Here is a 27,170-nt window from a genome sequence, read left to right as displayed (position 1 = left end):
ATGCCTTTTACCCTTCTCAATTTACCTGAGTTTGGAGTTTACACATTTTCCAGAGATGTCCCAGAGTATTGTTAGTGACCTCAAGGCAATTGAGATATTGGCATCCCATGAAAACCATTTAAAAGCAACTGGTATGTCTTTGTATCTATAGTTATAAAATCTGCATCTGGCCAGGTATTTAGCTCTGTGGCAGTGCACATACCCCACAAGTGCAAGATTGTGAGTTTGATCCCCAGTTCCTAAATAAATAAATCTGAAGCAATTATAACATCAAATATATACTAGATATTTACTAATCACAGGGATCAAAAATGTATCACACTTAACCACAGAAAAGAAATCCGTTATTAGAGTATGAACACTAAGACCAAACAAATATTAACCTATTTCTGATCTACATTACATCTCTACCAAAGGGAATAATTTTTTCTCTAGTTACACTAGAACTGTGTTCAACCACAGTAGTATAAGTTTAACTAGCTATCCATAAGCTTAGTAATTATACTGTTGAAGTAGAGGATGTGGGGGACTAGGAAAGAAACAAAACATGAAAATTTTAAAAATAGCACTTTAAAAGGAGAGAAAGGTAAATAGTGGGACCTCTTGATGAGTTATTAGTCATAGAGAACAGTCACACGAAAACCAAACAAGAAAAAGAAGAAAAAATGTGAACACAGGAAAAATAGAATGTAAAACCAAGATAGGAAGGAAAAAATGTTGAAGCAAAAAAGAGAAAAGAAAGTAAAAGAAAACAAAAGCAAAAATAATAACTCCTCCAAAAACCTAATGAACAAAAGATAAAAATGATACAAAATGGAAATAAAAGGTAAGAAATCCAGTTGAGTCATAGGAAGCAATTACAGAGACATTGAATGAGTGGTTTCTTTCCAGGATGTGCATCTCTCAGGATCAAGCCAATCAAGCTTTTCTCTGGTTTGTTTTAAGTCCAGTCGGTTTTTCATGTGACCTCTCTGCATCCAAGGTTGCTCGGCCTATTCCCTCTACACTGTGTTTACCATCCAACCCAATGTGGCTCCTTATTCCTGTTAGTTAACTAAATGGGGAACTTGATCAGCCCTATTGTCTCTGCTGGAGTTAGGCTCCAGCCTGGCAGTGGGTATGGGCTGCCCATTGTCCATGCCTGTGTGGCCTGGTTTCTTCCTTGTTTTCATGAGCATTGTCCTCATTCAGGATTGGGTCATGTGGTTATTCTTCACTTCTGCTACCCCATGACACAGGGTAGCAAAATACAGAGCCAGCTTGGAGTTGTTGGGTGTTTGCCCACTTGCATCAGGGGACAACATTCATGTGGCACACACAGGCCTACATGCTTACATGGGGGTAGCAAACTGCTCTTTCCATGCAGGTCTGCTTTTCCCATGGGGGCAGAGTACTGCATCTCTGGCCAACTTTATGATTTTTACAAGTCATTCAGGAAACCTTTGTCTCCTCCGCCCTTCTCCTTTTGGTGTGATAATATGAGATAATTAAGAAATATGGAAATATTCTTTTCTATAGAGACATGAATTTTAAAAATTGGTGCAGAGCATGAACCACAAATCAGAAGAGTTGTCAGCCTTTCCTGACACACAAGTTTTCCACAGGATGTTTGTTTCTCCAAAGAGCACTTTAGAATATGAATGAGGCAGTAAACAGTTTGACTAGTTCTGCCATGAAGAAATATCTGGGAGATTCTCCCACTGTGGTGAAAGAAAGAGCTCTTTGTGGAGCACAGTGAAATCATGAGTGTCTCCCATAACCAGTTATACCAGCATGTTCTACTACCTATGCGTTTTATGGGCAAAAATGTATCATATGTAAACAAGCCAGAAATAAGGTCAAGCCAAATCACATATTTCCAACTCTCAATGGAACCATGTGTAGTGTTAAGATAACTCTCTATTGATTTGGACATAAATAGGATTCTTAGGACGACATCAAAGAATATCCAAACCACAATACTCATCTTGTGAATGTCTGTAGTTTTTATGTTTTGCTTTTAGGTGATATCCTAAGAAATTTCAGGAAACTCTCACAAATTATAAAATGATGAATATAGTACTGTAGAGTTTAGAAAACTTACATAAAAAATAAGCCCACCCATAAGTAACTTTTTTTAGTGCTTACAATGTGTGGTATGCAATATTATGGATGAAAAACTCATGTATTTCTCCAAATAACTTGCTTTAAAAAAAGAGACAGTGAAATAGGAGAAATTAAAATAAAAGTCAAGACTGACTCTATTGCCTAATTGAAAAATCCTGCATTAGCAATTAAATTATAAACCAATATTTAGGATATATACATTTGTTACTTCTCCCCAAATTACTCTGTAATGTTCATATTTTTTTCATGACATAAACAAATGTACACACATTTACACAAATACACATAAGAGAAGGCATGTAGATCATATTACACAATTGCTATAAAGAAAAGGAGTAGGCCAAATAAAAAATACCATTAGTGCACTAATATCTAATAATACTATACTTTTCCCTCAGTTTTTGTACCAATCAGTTTGATAGCATTATCAATGGTATTGCTTTTTATTCAAGAGAATATTTTTCTCATGGGAGATGAAAGACATTATTTAGACCTGGAGAATATGGCATTGTGGAATTTTCTCTGGGGTTAGAAATCAAAAACATTACAATAGTGAAGGCCAATGTGATTTCATCAGTCCTTGCAAAATTTCACAAAAGGTTAGACATAATGCCATCTGGTGCACAAGCCCTGTGGTACTTATCTGGATGGACAATTTAATAAGTGTTTACACTTCGCAAGAGTAAAGTTATGATTTGGATGGAAAAGAAAAAAATAGGAACAGCAGCTGAAAATATTTTCCCACATTGTGGGTAGAGTCTTCACATTGCTGGTGGTTTCCCTTGCTGTCCAGAAGCTTTGTAATAAAAAGACATCCCACTTGTTTTTTGTTTGTGTTAGTTCATGGCCAACTGAGTTTTGTTCATGAAATCTTTTCCTACACCAAAGTCTTCAAGAATTCTACCTAACCTCTGTTGCAGCTGATTCAGTGTTTCCATTTCAATATTTAGATCTTATATTTTGATTTTAGTTTAGTCCATTGTGAGGGATATAGCTCTGTATTTAATCTTTGACAAGTTGAAACCCAATGTTTCCAGTACCATTTATTAAAGAGGCTCTCTTCTCTCCAGTGAGGGCCTTTGGCTTCTTTATCAAAGATGAGATGACTGAGTGTCTCTGGAGTGGTTTCAGCATTTTCTAATCTATTCCACTGGTGCTCATGTCTGCTTCTTTGCCAGTATCATGCTGTTTTTATCACAGTAGCTTTGTAGTATAGTTTCAGGTTGGGGATTGTGATACCCCCTGCCATGTCTCTGTTAAGGTCTACTATCTAGACTATATAAAGACCTTAAAAACATATCATACCTCACAAATATAAAAACCCAATCCAAAAGTGGGCATCAGAAATGAACAGACTTTTCTCAGACAAAGAAGTAGAAATAGCAAATAAACATATGAAAAAATGTTCAACATCACTGGTCATTCAAGAGATGTAAATGAAAACAACACTGAGATTCCACCTCATTCCAGAAAGAATGGCTGCTATCACGAAATCAACCAATAATAAATACTGGTGAGGCTGTGGGGAAACAGGAACCTTCCTTCATTGGTGATGAGAGGGTGGACTGGTGCAACCACTGTGGAAATCAGTATGGAGATACCTCAAAGAACTAGGACTGGAAGTCCCATTTGACCCAGCTATTCCCCTGCTGGCTATCTTCCCAAAAGATTTAAAAGAATCATACCATGGTGATATGTTCACCTATATTCATAGCAGCACAATTTGTAATAGCTAAAACTTGGAAGCATCCCAAATGCCCAACTGTAGCCTGAATGAAGAAAATGTGGCATTTTTTAAATGAAATTAGGTAATACTCAGCCATAAAAAATGAGAAATTACAGACACTTAAGCTAAATGGATGCACACCGAGGTGATACACTTAAGTGAAATAAAAAGGACACACATGTGTAAATACCAAATAGTTTATTATGAGAAACTCAAAGTGTAAATAAAGATAAAAAGGTATAATAGATATTGTGAAATAGGAAGAAAAGGGGCAAAGAGGAAGGGGGAGTTGGAGGCTTAAGGCAAAGGAAAAGAGGGAATGGAATTAATATTAGAAAATGAAAAAATGGAAACAAAGTCTTTGTAAATAGAGAGGGATGGAGGGGTTTAAGGGAGGTCAGAGGAAGGGGGGGAAATGAGAACAAAAAGATATTGTGTAAAACTGCAAATTTACAATGATGAATGTCATTATATTGTATAAGTAAAATGTACCCAAAAAATTAAGTTTGTAAAAGAAGAAAAGAAAAAACAGGTTTTATCTGGTAAAGAAACTGATCTACTCATGAGAAAACACTTCGCTCAATGCTACTAGGTAGTTTTGCTTGAAACATCTGTAACTCTTCAATTTACTTGTCTTCATTCATGAATACATTAGGGAGGTGTCTAATGACTTTTACTGTAAAATAGAAAGAAGGGAAATTTGATATGAATTTGCAAAATTAAAGCCTGACTGCTTTACTGTTGAATTGTGTGATCTAGTGGAATGATCTGTATCAGTCACAGGGAAATGCTTTCTGTATGATCACATAATGTAAACATTCCTTTTATATCTGTTGGACTGACAAATAATTTTACTTTTCACTTCATCAGGTACTTATAAAAGAAAAAATCCTCTGTTTACATTCATCCAAGCTCACTTGCAAATGCAAAAGGTACTAAAGTCCTCAATCTGCTAGCTAAAACCATGACTTAATGGGCAAGGCATGTTCCAGTTCCCTTTCTGTCTCTTAGACAGAAGTTTCCTTGCCCTTAAAATTTTTTTTTTACTCTTTAAAAAACAAGCAGGTCTCTGTTACCTAGAATTGTTTTTGATATTCTGGGTCTCTTCTTGCTCCAAATGAATTTTTGGATTTTTTTCTCGAGGTCTATGAAGTATGCTGCTGGGATCTCAATTGGAATTGCATTAAATCTATATAGCAGTTTTGGAAGTGTGGCCATTTTCACTATATTAATCCTTCCTACCCAGGAGCAGGGGATGTCTGTCCATTTTCTGATATCATCTTCAATCTCTCTTTTCAGAGTGCCATAGTTTTCAGAGAAGAGGTCTTTGATTTCTTTCTTTAGGATGATTCCTAGGTATTTCAGCTTTATGGATGCTATTGTGAAGGGAATTATTTGCCCTATTTCTCTCTCAGTGAGTCTGTCATTCGTGTAGAGGAAAGCTATTGATTTTTGTGTGTTGACCTGGTAACCAGCTACTTGCCTGAATTTGGTTATTAAGTCTAGAAGACTTTTGGTGGAGTTCTTGGGGTCTTCTATATAGAGTATCATGTCATCTGCAAATAATGACAATTTGACTTCTTCATTACCTATCTTTATTCCTTTTATTTCTTTCTCTTCTCTAATTGCTATGGCTAATGTTTCCAGAACTATATTGAACAAGAGTGGTATAGTGGACATCCTTGTCTTGTTCCTGATTTTAGTTTGAAGGATTTCAGTTCTTGACCATTTAGTATGATATTGGCTGTTGGTTTTTCATAGATGGTTTCTATCAGTTTGAAGTAGAGACCATCTATTCCAATTTTTGTAGGGTTTTTATCATAAATGCATGTTGGATTTTGTCAAATGGTTTTTCTGCACCTATGGAGATATTCATATGGTTTTTGTCGTTGGCTCTATTGATATAGTGTATTACATTAATTGATTTTCGTATATTGAACCATGTCTGCATCCCTGGGATGAATCCCACTTGATCAGGGTGTATGATCTTCTTGATGATCTTCTGCATTCTGCTTGCCAGTATCTTATTAAGGATTTTTGCATCTATGTTCATTAGTGAGATTGGCCTATAGTTCTCTTTTTCAGTTGGGTCTTTCTCTGCTGTGGCGATCAAGGTGATGCTTACTTCCAGGAATGAATTTGGGAGTGTTGCTTCCCTTTCAATTTCATTGAAGAGTTTAAACAGTAGTGGCAGCAGTTCCTCTCTAAATGTCTTGTAGAATTCAGCAGTGAAGCCATCAGGGCCCGGGCTTTTCTTAGTTGATAAGTTTTTAATTACATTTTCAAATTCATTGGTTGATATTGCGTTGTTCAGAATTTTTAGGTCTTCTTCGTTCAACTTTGGTAATTCATACGTAGGTAGGAGCAGGGGGTATCACAATCCCCAACCTGCAACTATACTACAAAGCCACTGTGATAACAACAGCAGAGTACTGGCAAAGAAACAGACTTGAGGACCAGTGGAACAGATTAGAAGATGCAGAAACAACACCAGACACACTCAGTCATCTCATCTTCGACAAAGGAGCCAAACACCCTCATTGGAGGAAAGATAGCCTCTTTAATAAATGGTGCTGGAAAAATTGGGTTTCAACTTGCCAAAGATTAAAACTAGACCTGTATCTCTCAGCATGCACTAAACTAAAATCAAAATGGATTAAAGATCTAAATATTAAAGTAGAAACTCTGAACCAGTTGGTAGAGAGGTTAGGTAGAACTCTTGAAGACATCGGTGTAGGAAAAGGTTTTATGAACAAAACCTCAGTTGCCCATGAACTAGCGCAAACAATCAACAAATGGAATCTCTTCTTATTAAAAAGCTTCTGCACAGCAGGAGAAACCACCAGCAATGTGAAGAGGCAACCCACAATGTGGGGAAAAATCTTCACCTGCTCTTCCTCAGACAAAGGTCTACTATCTCGAATCTAGAAAGAACTTAAAAAGATCAGACCTCCCAAATTTAAAGACCCAATCCGAAAATGGGCATCTGAAATGAACAGACATTTCTCTGACAAAGAAGTAGAAATAGCAAACAAATACATGACAAAATGTTCAACATCACTGGTCATTCGAGAGAGGCAAATGAAAACAATGCTGAGATTCCACTTCATTCCAGAAAGAATGGCTGCTATCATGAAATCAACCAATAACAAATGCTGGTGGGGCTGTGGGGAAAGAGGAACCATGCTCCACTGCTGGTGGGAGTGTAGACTGGTGCAACCACTGTGGAAATCAGTATGGAGATACCTCAAAGAACTAGGACTGGAAGTCCCATTTGACCCCACTATTCCACTGCTGGGGATCTTCCCCAAAGAATTAAAAGAATCATACCACAGTGATATATGTGCACCCATGTTCATAGCAGCACAGTTTGTGATAGGTAAAGCTTGGAAACAGCACAAATGCCCATCAAGTGGAGACTGGATAAAGAAAATGTGTTTTTTAAATAAAATGGAGTACTATTCAGCCATAAAAACTGAGAAATTAGAGACATTTATAGCTAAGTGGATGCACATTGAGGCAATACTCTTAAGTGAAATAAATAGGACACACATGTGTAAATACCAAATAGTTTCTCTGGTGTGAGAAACTGAAAGTGTAAAGAAGGACTAACTATATAATAGGTAATGTGAAATAAGAAGAAAAGGGGCAAAGGGGAAGGAAGTGGGAGGGCTAGGGGAAAGGATAGAAGGGAATGGGATTAATATGAGAAAATGGAAAAATAGGAACAACATCTTTGTAAATAGGGAGGAATGGAGGGGTTGAAGGGAGGGCTGGGCAAGGGTGAAAAATAAGAACCAAGAGAGATTATGTAAAGGTGCAAATTTCCAATGATGAATGTCATTATACTGTATACCTAAAATGTACCAATGATTAGAATGAATAATCGATAATGCAAAATAGGTAGAAAAGGTCCAAAGGGGTAGGGGTAGTGGGAGGGGCAGGGGAAAGGAAAGAAGGGAAAGGAAAAATGCTGAGAAATTGAAAAAATGGAAATAAAGTCTTTGTAAATAGGGAAGGGTGGAGGGTGTGAAGGGAGGGCGAGGAATGGGGAAAAACTAAGAACCAAGATGCATTATGTAAAGGTACAATTCCCAATGAGAAATGTAATTGTGTTGTATACCTACAATGTACCAATAAAAGAATTTAATACAAAAATTAAATAAATAAATAAAAGAAAATGAAATAAAATAAAATAAGTGATGGTCACAGTAGAGAACAACATGATTGAATAGAGGAGGAGTCACTTCAAAGAGACTCAGAGATCAGCTCAACACATAGGTAATGAGAAGGAGGGAGAGACTTACATCCTGATACAAAAACATCAATTTGAAAGAGCAAACTGGTAGATCAAATAAAACATATGTATAGGAGCCTAAAAGAGGCAAGAGGCAGTTTGACAGGCCTTAGGGGTCTCACCCTGCACGCAACAAAGGAACTACCATTTTGGGAAATTCTCAAATAGCTGGCAGGATGCAAGTAGCAGAGTGGAACCACACAGGATAGGCTTGGGGTCCATACCCCTTGCCACATTGAACCCTTTACAAACAGAGGACATTGCAGCCTAGCAGCATGTTTTGCTGGCATATAAAAGGGGTGAGGGACCAGGGAGCTTCTCCCTCCACTGACCTGCCCATATGTTCTCAGACTCTGAGTGCATAAACAAGCAACTGCTGCTTGTGTTGAGAGTCTTCTTTATTGGGCCCCAATCACACCTGAGTCACTGCTGGGAGCCTGAAGTTTATCCCAAGCTACGTGGGCCATTCATTCAGAACACAGAGCTAACAGTGGTATGGTCTGAATCCATACTCAGCACTCTGGGATCCCTTAAGCCTAGGTTGAGCTCTCACTGACTTCTGCAATCCTAGACCCACCAGAATGTGTCTGACCTCTAGGACCAGTCCCTGAGCAACCTGGTTTACATGAGTGTTCCATGCACCATGGGCACACAGAGCCTCCACTCTGAATTCAGGTAGAGCCCTGAACACAACCCCTGCCTGGCACAATGATCCAGTCCTCTACCTGGTTAAGCAGCAAGGATTAATGGCTGCGTATTCTGCCTGATATCTGGACAGCTATAAAATACCACCCAGTGCTCTGCTCCCTCACTGGGCTTGTATATATCTGCCCATGTTAGTCCTGAGCTGATTCATTTCTCTTCTGAGCATCCACAGGACTGACAGTCAGGGCTGAAATTCCACAGGAGCCTCCATGTTCCAGGAGCCTGTCCCCCCAGACACTGGAACACACATCTAATAACCAGCATTGAACCCCAATGGGGAGAAATCCACAACAGGAGCCTCAGAAACAAGGTCTCACACCTTCTCTAGTCCAGTGAGCCAGCACGAAGAACTGCTAAAAATAGGGGACTATGGAGAGAGGCTGCCTTGAACTGAGTGACCTTTACACAAACTCACAGTCTACAAAGAGGGGGAAATAGGAGTGTGACTTGTAAGATTAAAACACATATCTGTCCATGTGTAGGAGCTTTGCTCTCTCTCTCTCTCTCTCTCTCTCTCTCTCTCTCTCTGCATTAGTGGTATGTTTTTGATTTTTCTTTTTGTTTTTTGCAGAGGATATGGATTAACCACTCATTTCCATTTATATTTTTACCTTATTTTGATTGTTTGATACTCTCTCCTTTTACTCTTTCTCTCCCCCTCCTTTTCTCAATTTCTCTTTCAAATCATTCATTCTGTATTTTTCTTACTTTCTTTTCCTCTATTTTCATCTCTACCCCCTGTTATTCATCCTTTTCCTAGGTGTCCCTCTCTGTTACTGCTATCTAATACCACTAGCTTCCCTTTACCCTTAACAGGACCTGCTACATCAACCTTACCCCATTCTGAACATCTGCCACTGCTTTTTAAATTCATAATCAATTTCCTTTGCTCTTTTTTCTTCAAATTTTCACATTCATACCCTTAGTCTTATGAATCTATCAATAGTTAACTATATCTTCCTATACCTGAACATTGCTTTATGATAAAAAAGGGATGAATTACTCTATGGAGGGGATATTGACTGTATATAATTTTCTGCCTCATCCTCAATTTTGTTATGTACCTATAAATCTTGTACCTAGGGTGAAAAATGACAAAGTATTAGTTATTACAGTTATCATTTTCCAGTTAGTGTTTGATGCTATATTTTTTACTGATTGTACTAAGTTAACCAAGGTGACATGGCTGTTGTGATCAATTGATGTTCCTCAGGTGCCAACTCCAGATTTCCTGGGACCAATAAATACTATTACAGCCCAGTACCAAAGACCCGGGTGCCAAGCCAAACTGGCTGGAAACTCTCATCCCTAGTAAACAGAAAATGTAGGATCCCAGAACAGACTTGAAGGCCAAAAACCAGCTACTCCTACAAGGTCGCTCTGAAATGTAGAAATTACTTAAAGAAATCTTGATACTAGGGATAAAACTACCCACATTAAGCTACTTACAAGCCTCAGTGTGGAAAACTAGTCAACAAAAATAAAAAGAGAAAAAGAGAAAACACAGAATCAAGATGCAATCTAAGACAACAGATTCACCCAACAAAAGCCAGAAGGCATTGAGGTGGGAGAACTCACAAGCTTCCCACCTAAGTTTTATGAAATGGTAGCAGCAGAAGAAACAAAGCAGATAATAAATTTCTGTATGAAAACAAATTGCACAGGTCGTTAAACATTTAATGACTGTAATCAAGAAAATGGCAAGTGAATCTAAAGTCGATACAGATAAAATTAGAGGAGCATAGGGAAACCATGAGTGCCCAATATAGGAAAGAACTGGATGCCAGAAAACAGATACAAACAGATAAGCCTTGAAACATAATGTCCCGTTTGAATGCAAATTGTTTCTCCAGATAGGGTAAATTTTATAAGGCACAAGAAAACTTAAAGTCTCAGAAATCATCTCCTCTTGAGAGATTCTTCCATCCACAGTAAAGAAAAATGTCAATGTCATGAGGACAGGAAAGAAAGGAAAAGGAGAATCAGGAAGAGGACAAGAGTTAGCAGCAGTTTGATTATGGTGAATAGTAGTCATAGCTGTTGTTTAGCTGCATAAAACAGATTTCAAAGAAAGCCACTTTTAGGAAGCCTTTGTGTATTATTCATTTATTATTTTGTTGTTGTTCTGAGGATGGAACTCAGGACCTTGCACTTGCCAGGCAGGCACACTGCTGTTGAGCTACATCCCCGCCCCTTTATTTTTTTTAAATTTTATTTTGCTTTGGATTTTTTGGAATACTGGAGACTAAACCCAAGGCCATTTATTCACTTCATTTAATGAGACAGTGGCCTCCCTAGGTAACTAAACTGCTGAAACTTGTAATCCTCTGCCTCAGCCTCACAGAGCACTGGGTTTACAAGCATCCATCATCAGACTCAGCTCTCTTCTTTCTGCATTATATAAAGTAATTGTTCCTCTTAATTGCTTCTTTTCTCATTGATTGTTCTATTCCTTAGTAGTTTATATATTATTTAAACATAAAAGAAATAATTGTACAATGTAAAAAACAAAATGTGTCAGTGTAATTATATGCATATATGACCATTACCTTTATGTTGCACCCAAATTAAGATATGCAGAAAACATAATCAGACCTATGTAATGAATATTTGTGACACTCATAGAAACATGTGCATGTATCTTACATTAAGAAATGATTTAAAACTTATATGCATATACCCTATCAATAGTGATTATTATAAAAGAATGCTTAACTACTTTAAGCTATAACATGAAGTTAGTTAGAAAGTGGTTGACAAAATGATAAATGTAATAGACTTTATGAGAGAGGAATACTTGTCATTTTATTTTATGCATGAAATTAAAACCTAAATAAAAGCATGCAAATTTTGAGCCAAGAATTCGCTACGAAATCTATGTATTCATTCATAGTTGGATTGCCTAAGGGTTTTTCTGGGCTTTTAAAATTCTTTTGAGGTACTACATGTCAATGATTCATTCTATTTTGGGGGAGCCTCAGTTTTGTGGATTCATGCTCCTATATTTATAATTTACTTCCTTGCACTAGCTTTGCGTTTGGAATGCCCTTGCTTTTCTTAGACCTTTGGGTGCATTGTTAGGTTACTGGGGGGGGGGTGTTCACTGTTTTTATGATTTTGGCATTCGCAGCTATAAGCTTCCTTTCTAGAACTGTTTTCGTTGTGTCCCAAAATTTTTGGTATGTTGTACTAGCATTATGATTTTGTTTTAGCAACTGTCATTTCTTTCTTGAGTACTTCTGTTACACACTCTTTATCAGCATAGTGTTTAGTTCCACTGTGTTTGCATAATGTCTGTGTTTTCATTTTTCATGATTTCTAACTTTATTGTGCTGTGATATGATAATATGAGTGGTATAATTTCAATCCTTTCAATTTACTTAAGCTTGCTTCCTTGGCTAGTATGCCATCTATGTTGGAGAAAGTTCCTTGTGCTGCTGAAATGAATGTGTACTTTGTTGCTGGATGTGACACTCTATAGATATTCATAAAGTCCATTTTAAAATATTTTGTTCAGCTGCCTTATTTATTTGTTGAGTTTTGTCTAAATAACTTGTTTGTGTTAGTGCGATATTGATATCCTCCGCTATAATTTCACTTTTCTACATCTAGTCTTTTATGCACTTTAGTAATTACTTATTCCATTTTCAATGCATATACGTTAATAATCGGCATCTGTTCCTCTTGGATTGTTCCCCTAATCAACATGTAGTGACTTTCTTTTTCTCTTCTCTTCAGTTTAAGTTTGAAGTTGTCTGAATATAGGATAGTTACACTTGCTTTTTTCAATTTCCAAATGCACAGAATATTGTCCTCCAAATTTTGATTTTTCACCAGTGTTTTTCTTTGGCCGTAAAATGTGTTTCTTGTAAAGAGTGTATCACTGGATTTTGTTTCTTGATCCATTCTGTGAGTATGAGTCCAGTGTGGGATTAAGACCATTCTCATCTTGTTATTGCTTTTTTATATTTTTGTTGGTTCCCTTTCTGTTCTACATCACTGCTTACTTGACCTGGCATAATCATTCTATGATGCCTCCTGTCTCTGTTAGATTAATCGCCTCGTTCTATAGCAACGTTTAAGAAACTTTTGCAGTGCCGATCTGGTGTTTATGAATTTTTGTAGATGCTGTTATCATGAAATATCTTATATTTCCATCAGTTTTGCAGGATATATCAGCCTGAGTTGGAAATTATTTTCTTTTGGGGTTTAAATCTCTTTACTCCAAGCTCTCTTGGCTTTCAAAGGTTTATGGTGAGAAATCTGTTGTATTCCTGATAGGTTTGCTTTATAAATGTGTCACTGATTTTCCTCAAACCACTTGTAAGATTCTGGTTTTTTGTTGGACTTGTGGGATTCTGATTTTGATGTGTCGTGGAGAAGATCTTTTCTGATCATGGTTATTTAAGAGTTCTATATAACTCAGTTATATGCATGTTAAATCATTTTTTATATTGGGAAGAATTTCAGCTATTTTTTCAGTATTTTCACAGGTTTTTTATGCCATTTGCATTATCTTATGATTTTTTACTACTTCCATTTAATGTTAAATTAATCTTCTGCTCATCATATTGGAGATACCCCGGCCATTGTTCATGTCCTCTTGTTGATTTCAAGTTATCTCTCACCAATTGGTCATGAACAGCAGCCCTATTCTAGTTCTGGCTCTGTCCTCACATTGGTCAATTCTGCTACTCATACTTTTGATACAGTTTTAATATCAAAATTAATACCTGAAACCCTTTCATAAACTCTAATTCTTTTATGTCCTGGTCATTTATGATTCATACCACTTTATTTCCTCTTTTAACATTTTATTAATGTCTTCTGTAGACTCACTAATCATTTTGTTTATTTGGCCTAAGGTTTTTAACTTATATGTCATATGACCTTGGGAAATGTCATCTTAATCTGGTTTGTTATCTTCCCTCATATAATTTAAAAGAATTCAGCTCTGTGGTTTTGGGTTTCTTCCCCTTCAAGCCACATGCATCAACTGTGGGGAGTTGGGAGTTTGTAGAGGCATTTTGTTGGTTTGTTTGCTCCTGTTTCCTATTTTTGGTTCGTTTTGTGTTCGGCCTTGGAGGGTGATTGTAGAGGAAAGCTTTTATTTTCCATTATGGTACACTCTTTAGTTTACTAATTTTCAGTGGTGTCCTGTCAATATGGCCACATATTGGCCTTTCATTCTGTCATGCCTTTTACCCTTCTCAATTTACCTGAGTTTGGAGTTTACACATTTTCCAGAGATGTCCCAGAGTATTGTTAGTGACCTCAAGGCAATTGAGATATTGGCATCCCATGAAAACCATTTAAAAGCAACTGGTATGTCTTTGTATCTATAGTTATAAAATCTGCATCTGGCCAGGTATTTAGCTCTGTGGCAGTGCACATACCCCACAAGTGCAAGATTGTGAGTTTGATCCCCAGTTCCTAAATAAATAAATCTGAAGCAATTATAACATCAAATATATACTAGATATTTACTAATCACAGGGATCAAAAATGTATCACACTTAACCACAGAAAAGAAATCCGTTATTAGAGTATGAACACTAAGACCAAACAAATATTAACCTATTTCTGATCTACATTACATCTCTACCAAAGGGAATAATTTTTTCTCTAGTTACACTAGAACTGTGTTCAACCACAGTAGTATAAGTTTAACTAGCTATCCATAAGCTTAGTAATTATACTGTTGAAGTAGAGGATGTGGGGGACTAGGAAAGAAACAAAACATGAAAATTTTAAAAATAGCACTTTAAAAGGAGAGAAAGGTAAATAGTGGGACCTCTTGATGAGTTATTAGTCATAGAGAACAGTCACACGAAAACCAAACAAGAAAAAGAAGAAAAAATGTGAACACAGGAAAAATAGAATGTAAAACCAAGATAGGAAGGAAAAAATGTTGAAGCAAAAAAGAGAAAAGAAAGTAAAAGAAAACAAAAGCAAAAATAATAACTCCTCCAAAAACCTAATGAACAAAAGATAAAAATGATACAAAATGGAAATAAAAGGTAAGAAATCCAGTTGAGTCATAGGAAGCAATTACAGAGACATTGAATGAGTGGTTTCTTTCCAGGATGTGCATCTCTCAGGATCAAGCCAATCAAGCTTTTCTCTGGTTTGTTTTAAGTCCAGTCGGTTTTTCATGTGACCTCTCTGCATCCAAGGTTGCTCGGCCTATTCCCTCTACACTGTGTTTACCATCCAACCCAATGTGGCTCCTTATTCCTGTTAGTTAACTAAATGGGGAACTTGATCAGCCCTATTGTCTCTGCTGGAGTTAGGCTCCAGCCTGGCAGTGGGTATGGGCTGCCCATTGTCCATGCCTGTGTGGCCTGGTTTCTTCCTTGTTTTCATGAGCATTGTCCTCATTCAGGATTGGGTCATGTGGTTATTCTTCACTTCTGCTACCCCATGACACAGGGTAGCAAAATACAGAGCCAGCTTGGAGTTGTTGGGTGTTTGCCCACTTGCATCAGGGGACAACATTCATGTGGCACACACAGGCCTACATGCTTACATGGGGGTAGCAAACTGCTCTTTCCATGCAGGTCTGCTTTTCCCATGGGGGCAGAGTACTGCATCTCTGGCCCACTTTATGATTTTTACAAGTCATTCAGGAAACCTTTGTCTCCTCCGCCCTTCTCCTTTTGGTGTGATAATATGAGATAATTAAGAAATATGGAAATATTCTTTTCTATAGAGACATGAATTTTAAAAATTGGTGCAGAGCATGAACCACAAATCAGAAGAGTTGTCAGCCTTTCCTGACACACAAGTTTTCCACAGGATGTTTGTTTCTCCAAAGAGCACTTTAGAATATGAATGAGGCAGTAAACAGTTTGACTAGTTCTGCCATGAAGAAATATCTGGGAGATTCTCCCACTGTGGTGAAAGAAAGAGCTCTTTGTGGAGCACAGTGAAATCATGAGTGTCTCCCATAACCAGTTATACCAGCATGTTCTACTACCTATGCGTTTTATGGGCAAAAATGTATCATATGTAAACAAGCCAGAAATAAGGTCAAGCCAAATCACATATTTCCAACTCTCAATGGAACCATGTGTAGTGTTAAGATAACTCTCTATTGATTTGGACATAAATAGGATTCTTAGGACGACATCAAAGAATATCCAAACCACAATACTCATCTTGTGAATGTCTGTAGTTTTTATGTTTTGCTTTTAGGTGATATCCTAAGAAATTTCAGGAAACTCTCACAAATTATAAAATGATGAATATAGTACTGTAGAGTTTAGAAAACTTACATAAAAAATAAGCCCACCCATAAGTAACTTTTTTTAGTGCTTACAATGTGTGGTATGCAATATTATGGATGAAAAACTCATGTATTTCTCCAAATAACTTGCTTTAAAAAAAGAGACAGTGAAATAGGAGAAATTAAAATAAAAGTCAAGACTGACTCTATTGCCTAATTGAAAAATCCTGCATTAGCAATTAAATTATAAACCAATATTTAGGATATATACATTTGTTACTTCTCCCCAAATTACTCTGTAATGTTCATATTTTTTTCATGACATAAACAAATGTACACACATTTACACAAATACACATAAGAGAAGGCATGTAGATCATATTACACAATTGCTATAAAGAAAAGGAGTAGGCCAAATAAAAAATACCATTAGTGCACTAATATCTAATAATACTATACTTTTCCCTCAGTTTTTGTACCAATCAGTTTGATAGCATTATCAATGGTATTGCTTTTTATTCAAGAGAATATTTTTCTCATGGGAGATGAAAGACATTATTTAGACCTGGAGAATATGGCATTGTGGAATTTTCTCTGGGGTTAGAAATCAAAAACATTACAATAGTGAAGGCCAATGTGATTTCATCAGTCCTTGCAAAATTTCACAAAAGGTTAGACATAATGCCATCTGGTGCACAAGCCCTGTGGTACTTATCTGGATGGACAATTTAATAAGTGTTTACACTTCGCAAGAGTAAAGTTATGATTTGGATGGAAAAGAAAAAAATAGGAACAGCAGCTGAAAATATTTTCCCACATTGTGGGTAGAGTCTTCACATTGCTGGTGGTTTCCCTTGCTGTCCAGAAGCTTTGTAATAAAAAGACATCCCACTTGTTTTTTGTTTGTGTTAGTTCATGGCCAACTGAGTTTTGTTCATGAAATCTTTTCCTACACCAAAGTCTTCAAGAATTCTACCTAACCTCTGTTGCAGCTGATTCAGTGTTTCCATTTCAATATTTAGATCTTATATTTTGATTTTAGTTTAGTCCATTGTGAGGGATATAGCTCTGTATTTAATCTTTGACAAGTTGAAACCCAATGTTTCCAGTACCATTTATTAAAGAGGCTCTCTTCTCTCCAGTGAGGGCCTTTGGCTTCTTTATCAAAGATGAGATGACTGAGTGTCTCTGGAGTGGTTTCAGCATTTTCTAATCTATTCCACTGGTGCTCATGTCTGCTTCTTTGCCAGTATCATGCTGTTTTTATCACAGTAGCTTTGTAGTATAGTTTCAGGTTGGGGATTGTGATACCCCCTGCCATGTCTCTGTTAAGGTCTACTATCTAGACTATATAAAGACCTTAAAAACATATCATACCTCACAAATATAAAAACCCAATCCAAAAGTGGGCATCAGAAATGAACAGACTTTTCTCAGACAAAGAAGTAGAAATAGCAAATAAACATATGAAAAAATGTTCAACATCACTGGTCATTCAAGAGATGTAAATGAAAACAACACTGAGATTCCACCTCATTCCAGAAAGAATGGCTGCTATCACGAAATCAACCAATAATAAATACTGGTGAGGCTGTGGGGAAACAGGAACCTTCCTTCATTGGTGATGAGAGGGTGGACTGGTGCAACCACTGTGGAAATCAGTATGGAGATACCTCAAAGAACTAGGACTGGAAGTCCCATTTGACCCAGCTATTCCCCTGCTGGCTATCTTCCCAAAAGATTTAAAAGAATCATACCATGGTGATATGTTCACCTATATTCATAGCAGCACAATTTGTAATAGCTAAAACTTGGAAGCATCCCAAATGCCCAACTGTAGCCTGAATGAAGAAAATGTGGCATTTTTTAAATGAAATTAGGTAATACTCAGCCATAAAAAATGAGAAATTACAGACACTTAAGCTAAATGGATGCACACCGAGGTGATACACTTAAGTGAAATAAAAAGGACACACATGTGTAAATACCAAATAGTTTATTATGAGAAACTCAAAGTGTAAATAAAGATAAAAAGGTATAATAGATATTGTGAAATAGGAAGAAAAGGGGCAAAGAGGAAGGGGGAGTTGGAGGCTTAAGGCAAAGGAAAAGAGGGAATGGAATTAATATTAGAAAATGAAAAAATGGAAACAAAGTCTTTGTAAATAGAGAGGGATGGAGGGGTTTAAGGGAGGTCAGAGGAAGGGGGGGAAATGAGAACAAAAAGATATTGTGTAAAACTGCAAATTTACAATGATGAATGTCATTATATTGTATAAGTAAAATGTACCCAAAAAATTAAGTTTGTAAAAGAAGAAAAGAAAAAACAGGTTTTATCTGGTAAAGAAACTGATCTACTCATGAGAAAACACTTCGCTCAATGCTACTAGGTAGTTTTGCTTGAAACATCTGTAACTCTTCAATTTACTTGTCTTCATTCATGAATACATTAGGGAGGTGTCTAATGACTTTTACTGTAAAATAGAAAGAAGGGAAATTTGATATGAATTTGCAAAATTAAAGCCTGACTGCTTTACTGTTGAATTGTGTGATCTAGTGGAATGATCTGTATCAGTCACAGGGAAATGCTTTCTGTATGATCACATAATGTAAACATTCCTTTTATATCTGTTGGACTGACAAATAATTTTACTTTTCACTTCATCAGGTACTTATAAAAGAAAAAATCCTCTGTTTACATTCATCCAAGCTCACTTGCAAATGCAAAAGGTACTAAAGTCCTCAATCTGCTAGCTAAAACCATGACTTAATGGGCAAGGCATGTTCCAGTTCCCTTTCTGTCTCTTAGACAGAAGTTTCCTTGCCCTTAAAATTTTTTTTTTACTCTTTAAAAAACAAGCAGGTCTCTGTTACCTAGAATTGTTTTTGATATTCTGGGTCTCTTCTTGCTCCAAATGAATTTTTGGATTTTTTTCTCGAGGTCTATGAAGTATGCTGCTGGGATCTCAATTGGAATTGCATTAAATCTATATAGCAGTTTTGGAAGTGTGGCCATTTTCACTATATTAATCCTTCCTACCCAGGAGCAGGGGATGTCTGTCCATTTTCTGATATCATCTTCAATCTCTCTTTTCAGAGTGCCATAGTTTTCAGAGAAGAGGTCTTTGATTTCTTTCTTTAGGATGATTCCTAGGTATTTCAGCTTTATGGATGCTATTGTGAAGGGAATTATTTGCCCTATTTCTCTCTCAGTGAGTCTGTCATTCGTGTAGAGGAAAGCTATTGATTTTTGTGTGTTGACCTGGTAACCAGCTACTTGCCTGAATTTGGTTATTAAGTCTAGAAGACTTTTGGTGGAGTTCTTGGGGTCTTCTATATAGAGTATCATGTCATCTGCAAATAATGACAATTTGACTTCTTCATTACCTATCTTTATTCCTTTTATTTCTTTCTCTTCTCTAATTGCTATGGCTAATGTTTCCAGAACTATATTGAACAAGAGTGGTATAGTGGACATCCTTGTCTTGTTCCTGATTTTAGTTTGAAGGATTTCAGTTCTTGACCATTTAGTATGATATTGGCTGTTGGTTTTTCATAGATGGTTTCTATCAGTTTGAAGTAGAGACCATCTATTCCAATTTTTGTAGGGTTTTTATCATAAATGCATGTTGGATTTTGTCAAATGGTTTTTCTGCACCTATGGAGATATTCATATGGTTTTTGTCGTTGGCTCTATTGATATAGTGTATTACATTAATTGATTTTCGTATATTGAACCATGTCTGCATCCCTGGGATGAATCCCACTTGATCAGGGTGTATGATCTTCTTGATGATCTTCTGCATTCTGCTTGCCAGTATCTTATTAAGGATTTTTGCATCTATGTTCATTAGTGAGATTGGCCTATAGTTCTCTTTTTCAGTTGGGTCTTTCTCTGCTGTGGCGATCAAGGTGATGCTTACTTCCAGGAATGAATTTGGGAGTGTTGCTTCCCTTTCAATTTCATTGAAGAGTTTAAACAGTAGTGGCAGCAGTTCCTCTCTAAATGTCTTGTAGAATTCAGCAGTGAAGCCATCAGGGCCCGGGCTTTTCTTAGTTGATAAGTTTTTAATTACATTTTCAAATTCATTGGTTGATATTGCGTTGTTCAGAATTTTTAGGTCTTCTTCGTTCAACTTTGGTAATTCATACGTAGGTAGGAGCAGGGGGTATCACAATCCCCAACCTGCAACTATACTACAAAGCCACTGTGATAACAACAGCAGAGTACTGGCAAAGAAACAGACTTGAGGACCAGTGGAACAGATTAGAAGATGCAGAAACAACACCAGACACACTCAGTCATCTCATCTTCGACAAAGGAGCCAAACACCCTCATTGGAGGAAAGATAGCCTCTTTAATAAATGGTGCTGGAAAAATTGGGTTTCAACTTGCCAAAGATTAAAACTAGACCTGTATCTCTCAGCATGCACTAAACTAAAATCAAAATGGATTAAAGATCTAAATATTAAAGTAGAAACTCTGAACCAGTTGGTAGAGAGGTTAGGTAGAACTCTTGAAGACATCGGTGTAGGAAAAGGTTTTATGAACAAAACCTCAGTTGCCCATGAACTAGCACAAACAATCAACAAATGGAATCTCTTCTTATTAAAAAGCTTCTGCACAGCAGGAGAAACCACCAGCAATGTGAAGAGGCAACCCACAATGTGGGGAAAAATCTTCACCTGCTCTTCCTCAGACAAAGGTCTACTATCTCGAATCTAGAAAGAACTTAAAAAGATCAGACCTCCCAAATTTAAAGACCCAATCCGAAAATGGGCATCTGAAATGAACAGACATTTCTCTGACAAAGAAGTAGAAATAGCAAACAAATACATGACAAAATGTTCAACATCACTGGTCATTCGAGAGAGGCAAATGAAAACAATGCTGAGATTCCACTTCATTCCAGAAAGAATGGCTGCTATCATGAAATCAACCAATAACAAATGCTGGTGGGGCTGTGGGGAAAGAGGAACCATGCTCCACTGCTGGTGGGAGTGTAGACTGGTGCAACCACTGTGGAAATCAGTATGGAGATACCTCAAAGAACTAGGACTGGAAGTCCCATTTGACCCCACTATTCCACTGCTGGGGATCTTCCCCAAAGAATTAAAAGAATCATACCACAGTGATATATGTGCACCCATGTTCATAGCAGCACAGTTTGTGATAGGTAAAGCTTGGAAACAGCACAAATGCCCATCAAGTGGAGACTGGATAAAGAAAATGTGTTTTTTAAATAAAATGGAGTACTATTCAGCCATAAAAACTGAGAAATTAGAGACATTTATAGCTAAGTGGATGCACATTGAGGCAATACTCTTAAGTGAAATAAATAGGACACACATGTGTAAATACCAAATAGTTTCTCTGGTGTGAGAAACTGAAAGTGTAAAGAAGGACTAACTATATAATAGGTAATGTGAAATAAGAAGAAAAGGGGCAAAGGGGAAGGAAGTGGGAGGGCTAGGGGAAGGGATAGAAGGGAATGGGATTAATATGAGAAAATGGAAAAATAGGAACAACATCTTTGTAAATAGGGAGGAATGGAGGGGTTGAAGGGAGGGCTGGGCAAGGGTGAAAAATAAGGACCAAGAGAGACTATGTAAAGGTGCAAATTTCCAATGATGAATGTCATTATACTGTATACCTAAAATGTACCAATGATTAGAATGAATAATTGATAATGCAAAATAGAAAGAAAAGGTCCAAAGGGGTAGGGGTAGTAGGAGGGGCAGGGGAAAGGAAAGAAGGGAAAGGAAAAAATGGTGAGAAATGGAAAAAATGAAAATAAAGTCTTTGTAGATAGGGAAGGGTGGAGGGTGTGAAAGGAGGGCTAGGAATGGGGAAAAAAATAAGAAACAAGATGCATTAATTAAAGGTACAATTCCCAATTAAAAAAAAACAAGCAGGTCTGTCAGCTACCAGCACACAGGAGGCTTCTGGCTCAATGTGCCAAAGCTCCCACTAGAGAGTAGGACACTTCTGGGTGAATCTACCCCCACTCTCAGCAAAGAAGAGGCTTCAGGTTAATGAGCTGCAGCTCCCAGTGCAGAGTAGGAGGCTTCAAGGCCAACTTAGCCCCACTGTCAGCACAGAGGAGGTAAGCTGCGAGTGGGCAAGCAGCAAGCCCCCACCCCCCATTAAAATGCGAAGACACATAGACAAGCCTCAGCACCAGAATTCCAGATCACCTACAGCAATGAAAAAGGGAAATGAGATGTAATACTTTGTTAGTCAGCCACCTGGACTCAATGAACTAGCAATGAAAGAGGATCTGGAAAAAATGAAAAAAGAAATAATTTCTCCATAACAGCAGAGATTGTGCCCATAGTGCAAAACATGATTAATAAATCTAGAGAAGACATGAATAAAAAAAGAGGACCTGAGGAACATGATGGAATCCCAACATAGGAAGCAAATGCAATCCATAAAACAGATGCAAACAGATTTCCAGGAGATTAAAAACTCCATTAAAAGGCTACACAGCAGAATGAGCCAACTGAATTTCAGATATAGAATATAAGCTTGCAATTAGTGACCAGGAAAGCAAAATTGCTTTAAAACTGTAGGAGACCATGAGAAATCAATCCAACAGCTGCTAGACGAGGCAAAGAAGAATAAAATAAGACTGATTGGAGTCAATGAAGAAACAGGACAGAGTGCAGGTGGCATAAAAAAAAGTGTTCACAGAAGTAATGGCAGAAAACTTCCCAAGCAGGGCAAAATAATTTGACATAAAATAAATGAGGCATATAGGACTCCAAATAGCTTTGATCAAAAAAAAAAAACTACACATAGGCATATAATTGTGAAGATTCCAGAAACCCAACAGAAGAACAAAGTTATACAAGCATTTAGAGAAAAGAACAAATCACATACAAAGGAAAGCACATCACAATCACAGCAGACTTCCCAATGCAAACCATCAAGGCAAGAAGAGCTTGGAGTGACATATTCCAAGACCTATAGGACAAAAGCCTCCAATGCAGATTGATGTACCGTGCAAAACCATCTTTCAAAATTGATGGATAAATAAGATACTTTCATAACAAAGAGCACCTTAGGAACTTCATGAATACCAAACCAGAATTCCAAAAATTTTAGATAATACCTTAGGAACAGACAACAAGGATCACATCCTCAGGAAGCACAGCAGAATAAATCCATCAGGTGCAACAGGAAATTAAATGTAAAGGGGGAGATTCCAACAAAAAATAAAAGGTCATGACAATGATAAGTCAATATGTATCACTTATAACCATCAATGTTAATGGTCTCAATTCACCAATCAAAAAAAATAGAGTGGCAGAATGGGTTGAGAAGCAAGACCCAATAATATGCTGCATACCAGAAATACATTTAATTCAAAACAATTAATAGACTGAAAGTTAAAGTGTGGAAAACAATACTCCATATGAAAGGAACCTGAAAAATAGCAGGAGTAGCTATTCTCTTTGCAGATCAAGTGGATTTCAAACCCACACTGATTAAGAGAGACAAAGAAGAACACTACATCCTCGTAACAGGAACAATCCAAGATGAAGAGATGACAATCATAAATATCTATGCAGCAAACTCTAGTGTGCCCTACTATATAAAAAAATACTAATGAACATGAAATATCATAGAAGCACTAATATAATCGTAGTGGGGGACCTCAATACCCCACTACCACAAATAGAACAACTAGACAAAAAACAAGGAATGAGGGCTGGTAATTTAGCTCAGTGGTTTCACCGCCTGCTGTGCAGGCGCAAGGACCTGAGTTCGATCCCGGGGACCAAAAAACCCCCCGAGGAATTAAATACTAGAACTCAGTAAAATGCTTGAACAAATGAACTTAACATGTTTACAGCGTGTTCCACCCCACAAAATCAGAGCACACATTCTTTTCAGCTGCACATGGGTCATTCTAAAAAATACAACACATACTCACTCATAGAACATATTTAGTTAAACCCAAAGGAAATGAAGTTATCCCCGGCATATTACCAAATCACAGGGTGATGTAATTGGAGATCAGTAGCCAAAGAAACCACAAAAATTTCATAAACACATGGAAATTGAACAACACACTTCTGAATAACTAATGGATTACAGACAAAAATTAAAGAAGAAATCAGACAGTTCCTTCAATTAAGTGAAAATGACAATGCAACATATCGGAATCTATGGGATACAACGAAATCAGTCTTATGAGGGAAATTCATAGCAGTGAATACACATATTAGGAAAAGAGAGCAACCCTACTTAAATAACCTGATGATGAATATCAAGCTTCTAGAAAAAGAAGAGCAGGACAAAGCCAAACCTCATACAAGGGAGGAAATTATAAAGATCAGAACAGAAATCAATGCAATGAACACCAAGAGACCAACACAAAACCACAAAGAAGCCAAGAGTTGGTTCTTTGAAAGAATGAACAAAATTTAAAAACTCGCAGCCAAACTTATCAAAGGAAAGAAATGGCCCAAATCCATGCAATTAGGAATGAAAATGATGAAATTTCAACGGACCCAGCTGAAAGCTTGAGGATCATCAGTACTTACTTCTAGAATCAATACACCAATACCATGGAAAGCACAGAAGAAATGGACAGATTCTTATATACATACGAATTACCAAAGTTGAACGAAGAAGACCTAAAAATTCTAAACAACCCAATATCAATCAAATTGAATATATGATTAAAAACTTACCAACTAAGAAAGAGCCCAGGTACTGATGGCTTCACTACTGAATTTTACAAGACTTTTAGAGAGAAATTTCTAGCTCTACCACTTAAAATCTTCAATGAAATTGAAAGGGAAGCAGTACTCCCAAATACATTCCTGGAAGCAGGCATCACCTTGCTCTCCAAAGCAGAGAAAGAATCAACTGAAAAAGAGAAATAAAGGCCAATCTCAATGATAAACATAGATGCAAAAATCCTTAATTAGATACTGACAAATAGAATGCAGAAGATCATGAAGGAGATCATTGAACCTGACCAAGTGAGATTCATCCCATGGATGTAGGGATGTTTGAACGTATGCAAATCAATCAATGTAATACACTATACCAATAGAGCCAAGGACAAAAATCATATGATCATCTAAATAGATGCAGAAAAAGCATTTGAAAAAACCAAACATGCATTTATGATAAAAAGCCTACAAAAAATTGAAATAAATGGATTCTAGCTCAATCTGATGAAAGCCATCTATGAAAAACCAACAGCCATTATCATACTAAATCATCAAAAACTGAAATCCTTCACACAAAAATCACAAAATAGACAAGGATGTCCACTACCACAACTCCTGTTCAATATAGTTTTGGAAACATTAGCCATGGCAATTAAAAAGAGAAAGAAAAAAAGAATAAAGATAGGAAATGACGAAGTCAAATTGTCATTATTTGCAGATGACATAATACTCTATATGGAAGAGTCCAAGAACACCAAAAGTCTTCACGAATTAATAACCAAATTCAGAAATTAGCTTGATACCAGATCAACACACAAAAATCAGTAGCTTTCTTCTACCCACACAACAGACTCACTGAGAGAGATATAGGGCAAAAAATTCCATTCACAATAGCATACAAAAAACTAATATATCTAGGAATCAACCTAACAAAAAGTCAAAGACAACTTCTCTGAAAATTATAGCACCCTGAACAGAGAGATTGCAGAGGATGTCAGAAAATGGAAAGAGATGCCTTGCTCCTGGGTAGGAAGGATCAACATAGTGAAAATGGCCATATTTAGAAAACTGCTATATAGATTTAATGCAAAATCAATTGAAATCCCAGCAGCATACTTCATAGATGTTAAGAAAACAATCCAAAAATTCATTTGGAACAAGAAGAGACTCAGAATAAATAAAGCAATTCTAGGTAACAGAGACATGGCAGGGAATACCACAACTCACAACTGGAAAATATACTACAAAGCTATGTTGATAAAAGCAGCACGGTACTGGCAAAGAAACAGACCTGAGGCCAAGTGGAAGAAATGAGAAGATACAGAACCAAGTCCAGACACACTCAGACATCTCAGTTTCGATAAACGAGCCAAACACCCTCACTGGAGGAAAGATAGCCTCTTTAATAAAATCTAAATGGATTAAATATCTAAATATTTAAAAAAAGAAATACTGAACTGGCTGGAAGATAGTTTAGGAAGAACTCTTGAAGACATTTGTGTAGGACAAGATTTTATGAACAAAATCTCAATTGCCTGTGAACTAGCACACACAAACAATAAGTGGGATCTCTTCTAGTTAAAAGCTTCTGTACAGCAAGAGAAACCAGTAGCAGTGTGAGGAGACCACCCACATGTGGGAAAAATATTTACCAGCTGTCCCTCAGACAAATGTCTACTATCTCATATCTATAAAGAACTTAAAAAATTAGATCCACCTGCCTCACCAGCAGAAGGACCCAAGTTCGATCCCTGGTACCAAAAAAAAAAAATAAAAAATTTAGACCTCCCAAATTTAAAGACCCAATCCAAAAATATGCATCTGAAATGACCAGAGATTTCTCAGACAAAGAAATAGAAATAGCAAATAAACACATGGAAAAATGTTCAACATCTCTGGTCATTTGAGAGATGAAAATGAAAATGACACTTAGATTTCCCCTGACACCAGAGCGAAAAGCTAGTGTCAAGAAATCAACCAATAACAAATGCTGGTGGGGCTGTAGGGGAAGAGGAGCACTGCTCTACTGCTGGTGGGAATGTAGACTCCTGCAACCACTGTGGAAATCACTATGGAGATACATCAAAGAATTAGGATTACAGGTCCCATTTGACCCAGCTATTCCCCTGCTGGGTATCTTCCACAAAGAATTAAAAGAATCGTGCCACTGCAATGTATGTGCACCCATGTACATAGCAGCACAGTATGTAATAGCTAAAGCTTGAAAACAGCCCAATTGCCCAGCAAGTGCAGACTGGATAAAAGAAAATACTTTTAAAAACAAAATGGAATTCTACTCAGCCATAAAGACTGAGAAATTATGGGCATTTATGGCTAAATGGATGTACATTGAGGCCAAACTCTTAAATTACATAAATAGGACACACATGTGTAAATATTGAATAGTTTCTCTG

General features: G+C 37.0%; 1 protein-coding gene across 3 annotated transcripts in view; it reads right to left on the bottom strand.

Annotated features, from left to right (window-relative positions):
• The window catches only part of LOC101711920 (UDP-glucuronosyltransferase 2B17), a 74,549-nt gene that overhangs the window by 11,069 nt on the left and 36,310 nt on the right, over nt 1-27,170 (bottom strand). For all 3 annotated transcript variants that reach the window (XM_087187754.1, XM_087187755.1, XM_004871716.4), the window contains one exon: nt 1-27,170. This exon is cut by the window's left edge and continues 11,069 nt beyond it; it is cut by the window's right edge and continues 27,248 nt beyond it. The gene's annotated coding sequence lies outside the window, so the exon portion shown is untranslated.

This window comes from Heterocephalus glaber, unplaced genomic scaffold, assembly GCF_053883595.1.
Source record: "Heterocephalus glaber isolate CG9 unplaced genomic scaffold, H.glaber_assembly_v1.0 deba00001509, whole genome shotgun sequence".
Taxonomy (NCBI): domain Eukaryota; kingdom Metazoa; phylum Chordata; class Mammalia; order Rodentia; family Bathyergidae; genus Heterocephalus; species Heterocephalus glaber.
This window is presented reverse-complemented; position numbering and strand designations above follow the sequence as displayed.